Raw genomic sequence first — 13845 nt, forward strand, 5'->3', positions numbered from 1 at the left:
TATTTATTTGGTTGTTATTTCTTATGAGTTCTTGCTTCTGAAATCTAAATTTATTTTGATCTTTAGTTTGTATTTCACCTATACAAATGATATGATTATTCGTATTATTTGTCAGTTTACTCATTTTCTTTTTATCTCTGTTAATTAATGTGAGCGAATCAAATAATCTGTTCATTTTTATTTAATTGGTCTTGATACCCTCATATTCGATCCGACTCACCCGTATACCGCTTCTAATCATAACTACTCATTTTTATGTTTGACAAAAATGCATGTTGGGTAATTTGATACCATTTCTGCTTCCTAATAATTGCACATTAATTATTACTACTACACTGTAACTAATCAACCATTATAATGAAAAAGAACCAAAAAAGTTGGATGAAACACGTAATACTCCATATGAAATTAATAAACCAAAAGAAATGAAAGAAAGGAGAAAAAGAAAGGACCCCATAGCTTTAATAGCGTGCTCAAACATCAAATAATTTCAATATGACCCACATATTCACATTATTTATTTTATTTATAGTTATCTTATTTTAATAATTTAATTGGAAGTTGGATATAAAGTGCACTTGTGGAATATTAACTTATATAAATATGGATTGTGTCTAGATGTTTGAAATCCATTTTATCTTTAATTAGTTGTCTCGAATTCGATATTTGAATTCCTGTAAATAGAAGAAATCTTCTTGAAAGTGCCCCACCTCGAGAATAAATCTTGCGATGCTTAATTTAAAGGTGAATCGAGCTCTAATATAAATACGTATCAGCGGATGAAAATTCTTTTTGCTTATATGCAATATTCCTCCTGTGTTATTTTAGTTGGGCACATTTTATTTATCATGGTGATTAAAAAATTATAAATTGAATGATAAATTTTACTATTTTGCCCTGTCGCAATGTTAATGTTATTCATTGGGTATAAGATTGAACGCTGAAATTAAAATTGCTCACAATTAATGTACATATATTAATTGTAGGAGCATCATGAAAAAAATAATGAATTCGTTTCTGATTTAATAAGTGATTAACTAATATGAGACATTTATTTTTAGTAAGATATCAATTAAAATGAAACGAAAAGAATGAGGAAAATCCGTTGTCGCACTTTCCACCCAGAGGACAAGAAATTCCTTTCTAGGTTGTTAGTTGGATATATCTGTATTTGTGACCCTACAAAAAAATATATTTATGAGAAAACTAATAAACCAAAGTTAATAATTGAATATTTAGCATTGAAAAAATTATTTGGATTTTGTATGGTTTGGTGGTTTGAATAAGAAATAATATGCTTATATGTAAGGCTATTCTTTTGAATATGACGTGAGAAATAGATTGATCTTATATTATCCTTCAATTTGAACGTGATTTTGAATCTGTTCTATCGTATTTGAAACATTCTCGGGATCGAAAGAAGGCAAATATTCTTCGAAGAGATCCAACCTTGCTCCAATTGGTGTTTATTTCTATTATTGACGGGATTCCTTTGATTTGCTGGCTTTGTGAATAAATCATAAGAGTTTCAATTAGATTTTTTTTTTTTAAAAAATAGATACTTTGTGATTCATAAATCTTTCATTAGAGTTAGAATCCGTTTGGATAGGCTGAAAAAATGGCTTTTAAAATTTTTTTTAAAAGTGTTTTTGAAAGTGTTAGATTACTCGAGACCTTATTGATCATAATATCTTGTGGCAGGTTAGAAAAGGGAATGCAAATATCTGATTTGATAACTGGACTGGGTTCAGAAATTTGTATTCTATGAAAAATGTGGAGGAGGATGTCAGATATCAACAGATGAAGGAGTTGACAAAGGATGAAAAATGGAATGAGAAAGTGATGCAGTATCTATTTTCAGAGGAAATTGTTCAACATATGCTTAATAAGATACAACCACCTGGCCAAGAAAATGAAGAGGATAAAGCAATCTGGATTATTGAGGCTAAAGGTCTTTTTACGATAAAAACAGCTTGGCGATATGTTAGGAAAAAAAAAAGAGGTTAATGATACATATAAAGATATTTAAGTGAAGGGCATACCTTTTAAAATATCTTTTCTCATGTGGAGATTGTGGAAGGAAAAGGTTTCAGTGGATGATAATATTAGGAGATGTGGTTTTGAAGGTCCATCAAGGTGTTGGTTTTGTTCTAATCCAGCACAAGAGATTATGTCTCATGTGTTCCTGAGATCAAATTTTACTAACAGGACTTGGTCCTACTTTGCTAATTTTGTAGGTATACATATTCACGGACTAAGCTTAAGAGAAACAATTCTTCAATAGTGGGCAGTTATAGTAAAACCCAGGGAGAATGTATTTTAAAGAATTATCAGGGCTCATCATTTGGGAGTTGTGAAAGATAAGAAATAGCAAAAAACATGAAGAAAAGGAAGTAAATGTTCAAAGAATGATTTTGAATATTACAAGGAACATGAGAATGTTGTTAAATATGAGAAAACCTAAGTTGATTTTCTCAGCTGATTGGCCAGGGATTTTGCATTGTTAAAGCCTACAATAAGAGTTACAACAGTGTTGTGGGAGCTACCAAGAGAGAATGAGTGAAGTATAATACGGATGGAGCTTCAAGAGGGAATTCTGGAAGTAGTTCATATGCCTTCTGCCTAAGGGATGATAGAGGAAATTTAATATATGCTGAGGGGGCTATAATAAAAGACACTAATAATATGGAACCTGAATAAATTGCTATCCTAAATGCAGTAAAACATTGCAATCATATGAGGTATGAAAATGTTATAATGCAGACAGATACTTGACAATGCAAAATTTACAAGGAATTGGGACTGTCCATGGAGCATAGCAGAGCATATACAACAAATATGACAGTTGATTTCAGGCAAGTAAGTTCAATTTCAACAAATTCTCAGGGAAGGAAATCAGTTAGCTGACTTTTTTGCTGATTGGGCTCTAGATAATGAAAGTTTCATATTCACATCAGTTTAATGGGTACATGCAACAGGAAAGAGAATAGTTGATAGTGAAAAATTACAATGCCCTTATCTGAGACGTTCACCAGCAAAAAGGTAAAGAGGCTGGAAAGGCTTAAGCTAAGCTTTACAAGAAGTTATATTTACATATCAACATGATAACAAAAACTGTGAAGCAGCTAATTAGCCTAGTCTACAACAGCCAACAAAAAAGGACTCTCAGTAAAAAAGGGGGTCTGCTGGTCTGATAAAGCTTCAAGAACCTGAGAAACAATGTACTTTTCAAATAATCCTGATTTCGAGCATTCAATTATCTCCGTATCAATCATGTCTATAGAGTAGAAGGGATATAAGTACATCAAAATTCGATGTATTATAGAGAAGGGTGGATAGTGTTATTTACATGGAAGAGGTACCATTGTTCCTCTAACTAGATCCCACGATACATTTTAAAAATCAGGACAACAACCCGTCCAATGGATGACACAGCTGAAAAAGATTAAGACTAAGTATTTAAGGCTATTACAAGGATTATCATTAGCCAACAGAAAGCAAAAGGAAATCAAGGAATGAACTTACTTGTGCAAGCTACAACAAGATTCATGCAATGGAGGCCAAGGAACTTTATTAATCACCCAAAGTTGAAGTAGAGTGAACTGATGGTGGACAAATGAAAACATTGCAACAACGGCGGGGGTAACAAATGGGAAAAACTAGTGCAATTTAGAAATCCTACTGACATTATATATTTTTCACTTTATTTTTTGAAGTGGATCGGGTAGAAATTATAAATAGTAGGTGTTATTTTTGTATTTGGATTGTTATTAAATGGGTTGGTCCATTCTTGTCCAAGACATTTTTAATTTTTGATTTATAAAATCTAAAAAATTTAACCAAAAAAATTACTCCCTCCGTCCCATTTCTACTCGTTTCAAATTTTCTAATTTGATTTCTCATTTTACTTGTCATTTTTCATTAATCAAGATAAGACAAGTTTTTTTTACCCTTAGTATTAATTATTTTTTCTCCAAATTAAAATGTAAACATTAGTTAATAAGGATACTAGGGTAAAGTAGCCATGTTATTAATTATTTTTCATAATCAATGTACAATGTCATATTGAGACGAGTAAAATAAAATGAAAGGAGTAATTTTAAAAAATGAGCAGTTATTTGTTTGAATAAAAGTGCTGAAACTAAAAAAAGTCATTGATGTGTTTGGTAAATAAGTGTTGTTAAGCACTTTCTTTTTGTTAAAATGTATAAAATACTCTTAAAGTTGTTAATAATATATAGGGTTGATTATTATAAATTTTTATTTCTAAAATGATTCAAGTTAAAATTAATATATATGTTAATTCAGTTTCAATATTAACTACTTACTAACTAACTAACTTACTAACTCTCTCTCTCTACACACACACATAGAAAGAGAGAGAAAAAGAATATTTTCATGAATGACCATTAAATTTGTGCGCTAAAGAACCTTTTTTTTTATTTGGTTAAAAGAGTAATCATCAAGCAAAATATATATGTTACTAATCATTATAATTACATTAATAGATAAATAGCAAGAAATATTATTTGTTTGATAAAATGACTCTTAATTGAAAAATATATTACTTGTTGATTGAGTAATGACTATATCACTATTAAAATATTGTCGAATACAAATATTACGTTGTGACATATAGATGGATCGTTCACTAATCGTCCATGAAGTTGTATGTCTTTAATGAGCATTCTCCATATATCTTGATTGATGAGTTAGTTTTTCATAGAAAAAATCATATGTTGTGCAATAATAATTATCCAAATTTAAAAGAATATGTTAAAGAAAGAGAATAATGTATAAAAATTCATATTTCATAAATTAGAAGTTTCATACAAAAGAGGTACTAATTGTTAGGGGTTTTGCCCTAATTTTCTTACTAAATTTAAGTTTTACTTTTTTTTGAAAGGAAAATAAAAGTAATATCATAATTACTTTTACTTTTCCTGAAAGAAAAATATAATTCTTTTTCATATTTGGCTAAACTCTTTCTTGGAGGAATGATTTTGGACCTTCATAAATAGAACACCCTTCTTCTCATCATACCATAAGACAATAGCATCCACAATTTAGTAGTTTAAGAGTTTTGTTTAGGGAGAGATTCTCTCAATAATTTTATATTTTCTCTAATATTAGTTTTTATGTGTAGGTCAATTGATCAAATAATATTAATAATATGTTTTTAGTATATTTTTATTTGTCATTTGAATTATCACCATCTTGATTTGCAAACTTTAAGCTTCCGCATGACGCCCTCTCAATTCCATACCTATCACGTGGTATCAGAGCTTATGGTTCAATAATCCGATGGTTCAAATTGAGGACATGTAGAGATCAAAGCTGCAATCAATTGGATGATAATGAAGATTTTTGTCCAACTACATGTAGAGAACAAGTTTCAATTATATTTTCAACATTCCTGTTGCTACATCTTTAAAAATAAAAATAAAAATAAAATATTAATTTTTAACACATTTTTAATCATGATATTTTAGACTTTATTTTTTAACCATGGCAAGCAACAGTTATAAAAATTATATCAAGAATGAAGTTCATGCATATGAAAAAGGTAGATCAAGTCAAGAAAATCAAGCCAAAAAGGAGAGATTTGTTAGGATTTTTGTCCTGATTTTCTTACTAAATTTAAGTTTTACTTTTAAAAATAAATAAATAAAAGTAATATCATAATTACTTTTACTTTTTCTGAAAGAAAAATATAATTCTTTTTCATATTTGACTAACCTCTTTCTTGGAGGAATGATTCTGGACCTCCATAAATAGAACTCTTCTCATACCATAATATAGTAGCATCCACAATGTAATCGTTTAAGAGTTTTATTTAGGGAGAGATTTTCTCCCAATAGTTTTATGTTTTCTCTAATATTAGTTTTTATGTGTAGACCAACTGGCCAAATAATATCAATAATATATTTTTAGTATATTTTTATTTGTCATCTGAATTATCACCGTCTTGATTTGCAAACTCTAAGCTTCCGCATGACGCCCTTTTAATTTCGAAACCATCACTAATATGGATAGAGGTAAGTTCATCATAAATACAAAAAGTGAAAATATTCAATTAATACAAGATTTAAGCATTACAAATATCATTAGCAATCATATCACGAAGTCCCACCTAATGCAAATTACTTTTCTCACTCATATTTTCGCCATTTATATTGTTAGCACTTGAAATTGTGCCTACATCAGAATTAATCGATGAAATATATCTTTCATTTTCAGCCGTTTAAAATGCATTATCCACATTGCACTTCTTTCTAATGTAATTATGAATGTCCATAATATATGATATTCCTTTGGGTGTCAATATTATAGTAAGGCATGTCTCGTAAAATAAATCTCCTCGCTTTTCAAACACCAAATATGCGTTCTACTATGTTTCTACAAGAAGAATGCAAATAATAAAATTTTTCAATGTGTCTCCTTGACTCCCGCAATTATCGTGTTGCACCATGTCGAAAGTGAGAAAGGTAATATCTCACATAATTTCCTCTGTAAGGATTCATGTGTCCGAAAAATGTAAGAAACATTGAATTGGACGTAGAGTCTTTTCCATCCTTTCTGACTTCCCTTCATATGAGAATATCTAGAATCAACTAGATAATATTTATTTTCTAATGAATGTGGAAAGTTGAGTTGTCTACGAAAAACCTCACGAAATATGCAACTATTATGAGCCGATCCTTCCTACCCATCTCATGAAAATGTAAAACACATGTTAAAATCTACAACCATAAGAATATTTTGAGTTGGATAACCTTTACGACTAATATACGGAATTTCTTGATCTTGTGGCAATCTAACTTTAACATGTGCATCATCCAGTGCTCCAATGTAATCCTAAAAATCTATACACATATAAATTTAAGAAAAAAATCATGAGAGAAATTAAATATTAAGTATAATAAAGTATATATTTGAAGAAAGAGAAACTTACTTTAAAGAAAGACATATATCGCTCGTTACATGGCGTGTGAGCTCCTACACCATCATTATAATTTAAATGTGGTCTAATGATATCTCTTGAATGCTTAGAAACGATGTTTAAAACACTATGAAAGTGTCTATGAATCGTCTCTCCAAAATGTTGAAAGATATCTTATATCATTTGATTTTCCGCTTCATGTGCACAGATCATCAAAAACATGCTTAGCATTTCGTGTGTAAATTTTACGAGTGAGTTTAAGCCCATATTTTCAATTAAGTCATTGGATAAATCAATAAACACCGCCTTCTTCAATTGAAATTTTTCATAACAATGAATTTTATTTTCTCGTAATATCTCTTAAATAAATATATGTTCGGAGCGCTTGGACGTACAACAAGGTTCCTTACATAAGTACTTTTCGCAATACCTCAAAATATATTTACCTGCTAGTTGACACAAAGTCATCCACTCCTTCTCTTGCTCTCTGTAAACTTTTTTTTGTTCTTCACCTTCTTCATCTAATAAGTCACTTAAATCAGGAGATATACTAATATCCAAACTCTTCATTTAACTGAAAATCAGAAACACCTCACAATAGTAAAGTATGGAAGTATAAAAATTTCATAATTCTCACATTAGTAGAGTAAATCGTACAATCTAGTACAAATTTTGAATTGTAAAAATGAAAAAAGAACAAGATTGAGGTGGATACATCAACATATTTTAATTTATAAAATGTACTATGAATCTATGTAATTCATATCTCATTTTATATCTTTCATTTAGTAAGTGAAAATCAACAGAACATGCATATGTATAAAATACACATAAACATACAACAATACATATAAATTCAATTAATTCAATTTTAAAACGATTTTAATCATACAATCACAACGTATAAGGTTCACACGTACAAGAACAACAAAAATACTTAAATCAAATGAATACATTCTTCATAGTTTCTTAAGAAGGTATAACTCATAGTTATATACCAATCAAGACTTTTGAGCTTCATCAATAGTTATCTTAAGAAATATTTGACGGACATCTTTCTTTAGAAACAAGTTCACTGCATAGTTATACATTTCAGACGGAACAATAATTTCAAAAATACTTGCCAAAAAGTTTATACACTTATCGATGGTGAGATTCTCTACTACATGAGATTTAACAATACTTTTACTTGACATTAACTCAACTATATAGTGTAGTTCCTCTCTAGCAGATTTTGTCTTACTCCTTTTACTTGACTACTGATTTCAATATCATCAGTTAAAAATTATTTTTCAGTGATGACTTGAAAAACATAAGAAAATTCATATCATGTAGGTCATCACTTTCTTCATCATTGAAATTAATGAAGTGTTTTTTTGTCAAAATTATCTACAATATTTGTTTTTTTTTGTTCAAATCTACTTCAATTTCAAAAATTTATTCTTAATTAATTCACGATGCGTGTTCTTTTTTTTGTAGTGACAATATCAGAAAATAATACGTCATAGCAATAACAATGAGAGAAAGACCTCTATTCCTAAACCTCATATATCGATAATCAATCTAAAATTAAAAAACAAACTACTTAAGTAAATTAAATAATGAGGGAAATAATAAAGAATTATAGAATAATACAAGATATGTGTAATACCCCGCAAATTTCTCTTCTAGTCTGAGCCGTAGAGCGTATCCAGCAAAGCAAAAAATCTGAGTCTAAAAATTTCAAAAATATCTTCCCAAGAATGAAACACTTTGAATATTGTGTAATTTTTCTAATTTCTACTTTTAGTCATGTAGAGCATTGAACAAGCTTTCCATCGATACCAATTTTATCAAAATCTGACATCGAACGAAGAAGTTATGGCCGTTTTACTGAGCGTTGTCGGAATCACAGGTTTGACGGTCGATCTGACGGACCACCAAGTCTTTGGTGGACCGTCAAGTTTCCCATCAGACCAAGTCAGTGTCTTTCTTTTTCGGTCATCATGTGACGGCCAAAGTGATGGACCGTCAAGGGGCCCATCAGACCAAGGCAGAATGTCCCATTCCTGGACCCCGAGTGACGGATGATCTGGTGGACCGTCAAAAAACTGACGAACCGTCACTCCGAGACAGAACATCCCAGTTTTGTAACTTGAGTGATGGGCGACTTGGTGGACCGTCACTCCCTCTGACGGACCGTCAGGTCGACCGTCACAGACCCTGATCGGAATTTTCTAGACAAATTTTAAAGGAGCATTTTGGTCTTTTCCACATCCTCCCCCAGCTCTATAAATATCGGGCCAAGGGCCTTCAACTTTATTTTTATCTCTTCCACCCAAAAATTAGAGTTTCCAAAATCAAAATACTCTCTTTTCCTTTCATAAAATTCAAGAGAGATCAGGAGAAATCAAGAACTCCTTTTAAAAGCCTTCAAGAAAAGAAATTCCCAGGTATGTAGATGTTGATTCTTGTGATATTCCATGATTTGTATGAGTTGAAGTTGATGTTACTTGTGTTGTTGAGTTTGGATTCGTGATTGTTTGCAAGATCTATGGTCTTTGATCCTAGTATGTGGAATTTATGTGATGTTGTGATGAGCCCTTTTGGAGTTGGTATCTATGTGAGGTGTTCATGACATTAGGGTGTAGATATGGTTGAATAACCGGAGTATGCACCCCATAGGTTGGATAAAAGGCCGGGGTGAAGCATAGAGGGACATTGTAGTATGTTAAAAGGGAAACCCAAGTTGTGGGCTAGTCCATGCACACCTAGTGTTTAATAAAATGCCTTAGTGAGCGGAATGAGCCATAATAATAACATGGAATCCCCGATTAGGTGTAGAACTAGACATGTCTAGTGGTTGCCGAAAGACCGTAGTGAGTAAGTTGAGACAAAATAGCGGTAAATCTCCCAAGTGAGTGCTCTTTGATTTATTTTAAGTTTTGATACATGCTAAGTGGTTAGCAAGAGAGTAATGACATGATAGTGTGAAGTTTTCCCAAAATCTTGTGATATCTAGATATATGTCGAGACCGATATAGGTGTGAAGTACTTGATACAAGACTTCGTTGAATGAGGTATAATTTAATAACATGTCTTCCTTAAGGTAGTTTGTGACGATGAATTGATATTGATGACCCCCTAAATATTGGGAATGATCCTTTGGTAATCATGATGATGAATAGAGGTTTATATTTCCTAAATGATAGATGTGACGCCGTAAGGTTTGTAAGGGGGAAAGTATGTTATGATTCTGAAACGCTTAGAGTGACCCTTTGGTAGTTGTGATGATGAGTAGACGTTTGTGAATCCTTGGAGGATTGAGGTGATGTTCTAATGATTGTGAAATTGAATATATGACATGATTTCTGAGTTTCTTGTGAATATGCCTGAATAATGGTAATGATGCATGAATGCTTGTGATGCTTGAATGAATGATGATGCTTTACTTCTATGTTATCGAGTCGTAGGGGTATTTATACCCGAAAATAGAGTTGTTGTCTAGAGCTCGTGTCAGTTTCTCAATAATTCCAACTGAGCCATGATTTTCAAAACTCAGTGAACTATAGAACTCTGTATCCTCAGACAAGTGCAAAACTTAATAAAGCTCAGTAATCTCAGTTATCTCTGTATCACTAGTAATCTAGCCTCAGACCTGTACTCAACCCAGTCCTAATGGAACTCAAGTGATTCAATTCTAATCTCAGAAATGATTCGAATAATCTAATCAAGCTATGTATCGTCAGTTAGATACCGTGATTCGATATCGTTTTTGTCAGATATGGAACCAAGTGATCTCAGCGTATTTTAGCCAGATCATTTGAGAAACATGATCATGTAAACAGATTCAACTTTATTGTGTTCATTCTAAGGATTCAGTGAGAGTCTTTCAGTTGGGAGTAGAAATTAGCACCGAACAAGGGAAGGGATGGCGATTCCTCCTGTCAGAGAGAGAGGCCGGAGTCGTTAGTAATAATCCCTGAACTCCAGAATTGCATAGCCAGTGCAGAATACAGGAGTCCCCTTAAGTAGAGGCTGTCACCGTCAGAGAGGTTGATTATTATATTGCCTCAGGTTGACTTTCTGTGAGGGTCATCCCATCAGAGAGGCTTGACCCAAGAGTGAGTCTTTACCCGTGGCATGGTATTGATGCCCTTCCAGCTGGGGTTACAGGTTAGACCCCACCTGTGGTAGGTCGGGGCATGTCGGTTAAGTGACTACTTACCACAGTTGCAGTTTCAGTATCAATCTTCAGAAGTCAAGACCGTGTGGTACAGTCGTCTATCTCAGTAAGGAACTCAGATAGTTCCATTGATTCATGGACCATCCCGTCAGATAGGCTTGGCCTCATATACAGATGCTTACTATCATATTTAAAGATCTCCTATCAGAGAGGCTTGATCTCAGTCTCAGATCATGTTGAATATTCTTATATCATATTTAAAAATCTCCCGTCAGATAGGCTTGGTCTCCTTCTCAGAATTTGTTGAGTATTCTTGTTGTCGGATTCGTATATAATCCTATTTCTTATCATTGATAAAGCTTCCGAAGTTATCTGTTAGAAAAATTGAATCTCTAATTCTGTCGATTGAAAGTGGTAAGCTCAGAACTCAGTCTTTGCTATAAGTATACTCAGATCCTCAGTTATTAGTAGCAGATGAGTCAGTGATTCAATATCTCAGTGATGGTAGTGAGTTTAGCTCATAGTAAAGCGGTATCCAAGGTCAAGTCTCTAGAGTTGTGATGATTATGAGTATGATTTATGCATTCTTGTATGTGTGCTTGTTTTCGTGCGGTATTCTCATGATCATTTAGGTTATACATATTTTGAATGCATGAGCCCTTGCATTTAGCTTTACCCCGTCTACATACTCGGTACATTTTATGCTGATGTATTTGTGCTATGGTGTCTCATTTGACACCATATGTTTAGAGGCACAGGACCCAGAGTATCACCAGCAGATCAGTCCCAGTCAGCAGAAGTAGCTGTGAGTCATCTTCTTTCGAGGATGAGTTTCAGTTTTCTATTATTGTAGTCAAAGATTTATTTACTTTCAGTTGACGGAGTTAGTTGGGGACCTGTCCCATCAACTCCACAGTTCAGTCAAATTAGAAGCTTTTCAGATCGATGTATTGTATAGTATTCAGTTTTATATTTTGAGTATTTATAGATGTGTTGAACCTTATGGCCAGTTTCTGCATTTATTCCAGATATTATGCAGTGTACAGGTACAAATATCAGTAAAGGGTTAGCTTGTGGTCCTTCGGGGTCCAAGCACCGTGTGACATCTCGGGATGGGATCTCGGGGCGTTACAAGATGTACCTTAATCTTTTGCTCCCAGCAATCATCATCTGCAATGATTCTATTTTTTGTGGCATCCCAATCTAAATCTGTATTCTCTTTCATTATTTGCTTAAAAAGAGTCCAGTTCTATTTCATATTATCCCACTTATTTTTCAATTGTTTTCTAGTATAGTTTCTTCCTGTCTTTCTATTGAACTTCTCAATCGTATTTTTTCACCGTCTTTATTTAAATGCGAGTTCGATCTATTTTTTTTTCTAATTTTTATTTCACACACCTCTATAAAAGAAATACGAGCATGATCGTTCCACTTAGAGTTACTTCATACACAATATAATTTTCGACATGATGAAATATAAATGATCTGAAGATGTGAATGAATAAGATGAGCAGCAAAAATAAATATATTATAAAATCATAGAAAAAGACATATTATAAGAATAAAAAATAAAATTAGCATGGAACTGATCCATGTTAGATAATATACTGCCCAGATTATTTTCTTAGTATTTATTTTTTCCTTCACTTCTTGAGATGTACTGCTTATCCTATTGATAAATAAAAATTTATTTATCAAAAAAGGACATGCTTTTACCAGATTAAAACAAAGCCAAAACAAGAAAGCACTCTATATTACTCTCTAATAAGAGGGAAAGGGCAAGAGAAGCAGACAACTCTCAGTCAACATGCCTGCTTCTCTTGCCTGCTTCTTCTTTATTTGCTTGTTTTGTAATTTTACTATATCACCTCTAATTAATTATTATACATTATTTATGTATTAAAAAATTAATAATATTTAATAAAAAATTAATATAGACATTTATAACGTGTTTGCTTCAACTGCTTCAATCGTAGCTTCATTAAATATCGCTCTAAATTAATTATTATGTGTCATCTGAGTATTAAAAAATAATAATATTTGATAGAAAAGGTAAAAAATAATATGAAATGATTAATTAAATAAAGGGCAGGAGAAGCAGGCAGGTCTCCGTCAATATGCCTGCTTCTCCTGCCTTCTTCTTCTTCAGTTGTTTGTTCCGTGATTTTATTATATCACCTCTAATTAATTATTATAGGTCATTTATGTATTAAAAAATTAATAATATTTAATAAAAAGATAAAATAAATATTTAGGACGTGTTTGCTTCAGCTGCTTTAATCGTAGCTTCATTAAATATCGCTCTTAATTAATTATTATGTGCCATCTGAGTATTAAAAAATAATAATATTTGATAGAAAGGGTAACAAAATAATATGAAATGATAAATTAACTATTGATATTTTAAATGAACTTGATGACTTATATGAGGTCCACTTGAAAAAGGAATTACAAATATGTTTTATAGTAATTTTGCTATATCACTTTTAATTAGTACTTGATTTTATTATATCGCCCCTAATTAATTATAATATTTTATTCACATATTAAAAATTAATAATATTTAATAAAAAAAAGTGAAACAGACATTTATGACATTTCTGCTTCAACTGCTTCAATTATCTCCGTCAATGTCTGCTTCTCCTGCTTATTTCATAAATTGCTTCCTCTGTGATTTTATTATGTCATCTCTAATTAATTATTATAAATTATTTATGTATTAGAAAATTAATAATAT

General features: G+C 31.7%; 2 long non-coding RNA genes across 2 annotated transcripts; one reads left to right on the forward strand and one right to left on the reverse strand.

Annotated features, from left to right (window-relative positions):
* The first annotated feature begins 1017 nt into the window (after positions 1-1017).
* On the forward strand, positions 1018-2359 carry LOC124888557. Its single transcript, XR_007046984.1, has 2 exons — positions 1018-1304; positions 1702-2359. It is a non-coding gene; the product is annotated as an uncharacterized LOC124888557 (long non-coding RNA).
* Positions 2360-2964: 605 nt separating this feature from the next.
* LOC107847012 lies at positions 2965-3661 on the reverse strand. Its single transcript, XR_001667258.2, has 2 exons — positions 3526-3661; positions 2965-3435 (listed from the first exon to the last, which is right to left on the reverse strand). It is a non-coding gene; the product is annotated as an uncharacterized LOC107847012 (long non-coding RNA).
* Positions 3662-13845: the final 10184 nt, after the last annotated feature.

The sequence above is a fragment of the Capsicum annuum genome, chromosome 11, assembly GCF_002878395.1.
Source record: "Capsicum annuum cultivar UCD-10X-F1 chromosome 11, UCD10Xv1.1, whole genome shotgun sequence".
In the NCBI taxonomy this organism is placed as follows: domain Eukaryota; kingdom Viridiplantae; phylum Streptophyta; class Magnoliopsida; order Solanales; family Solanaceae; genus Capsicum; species Capsicum annuum.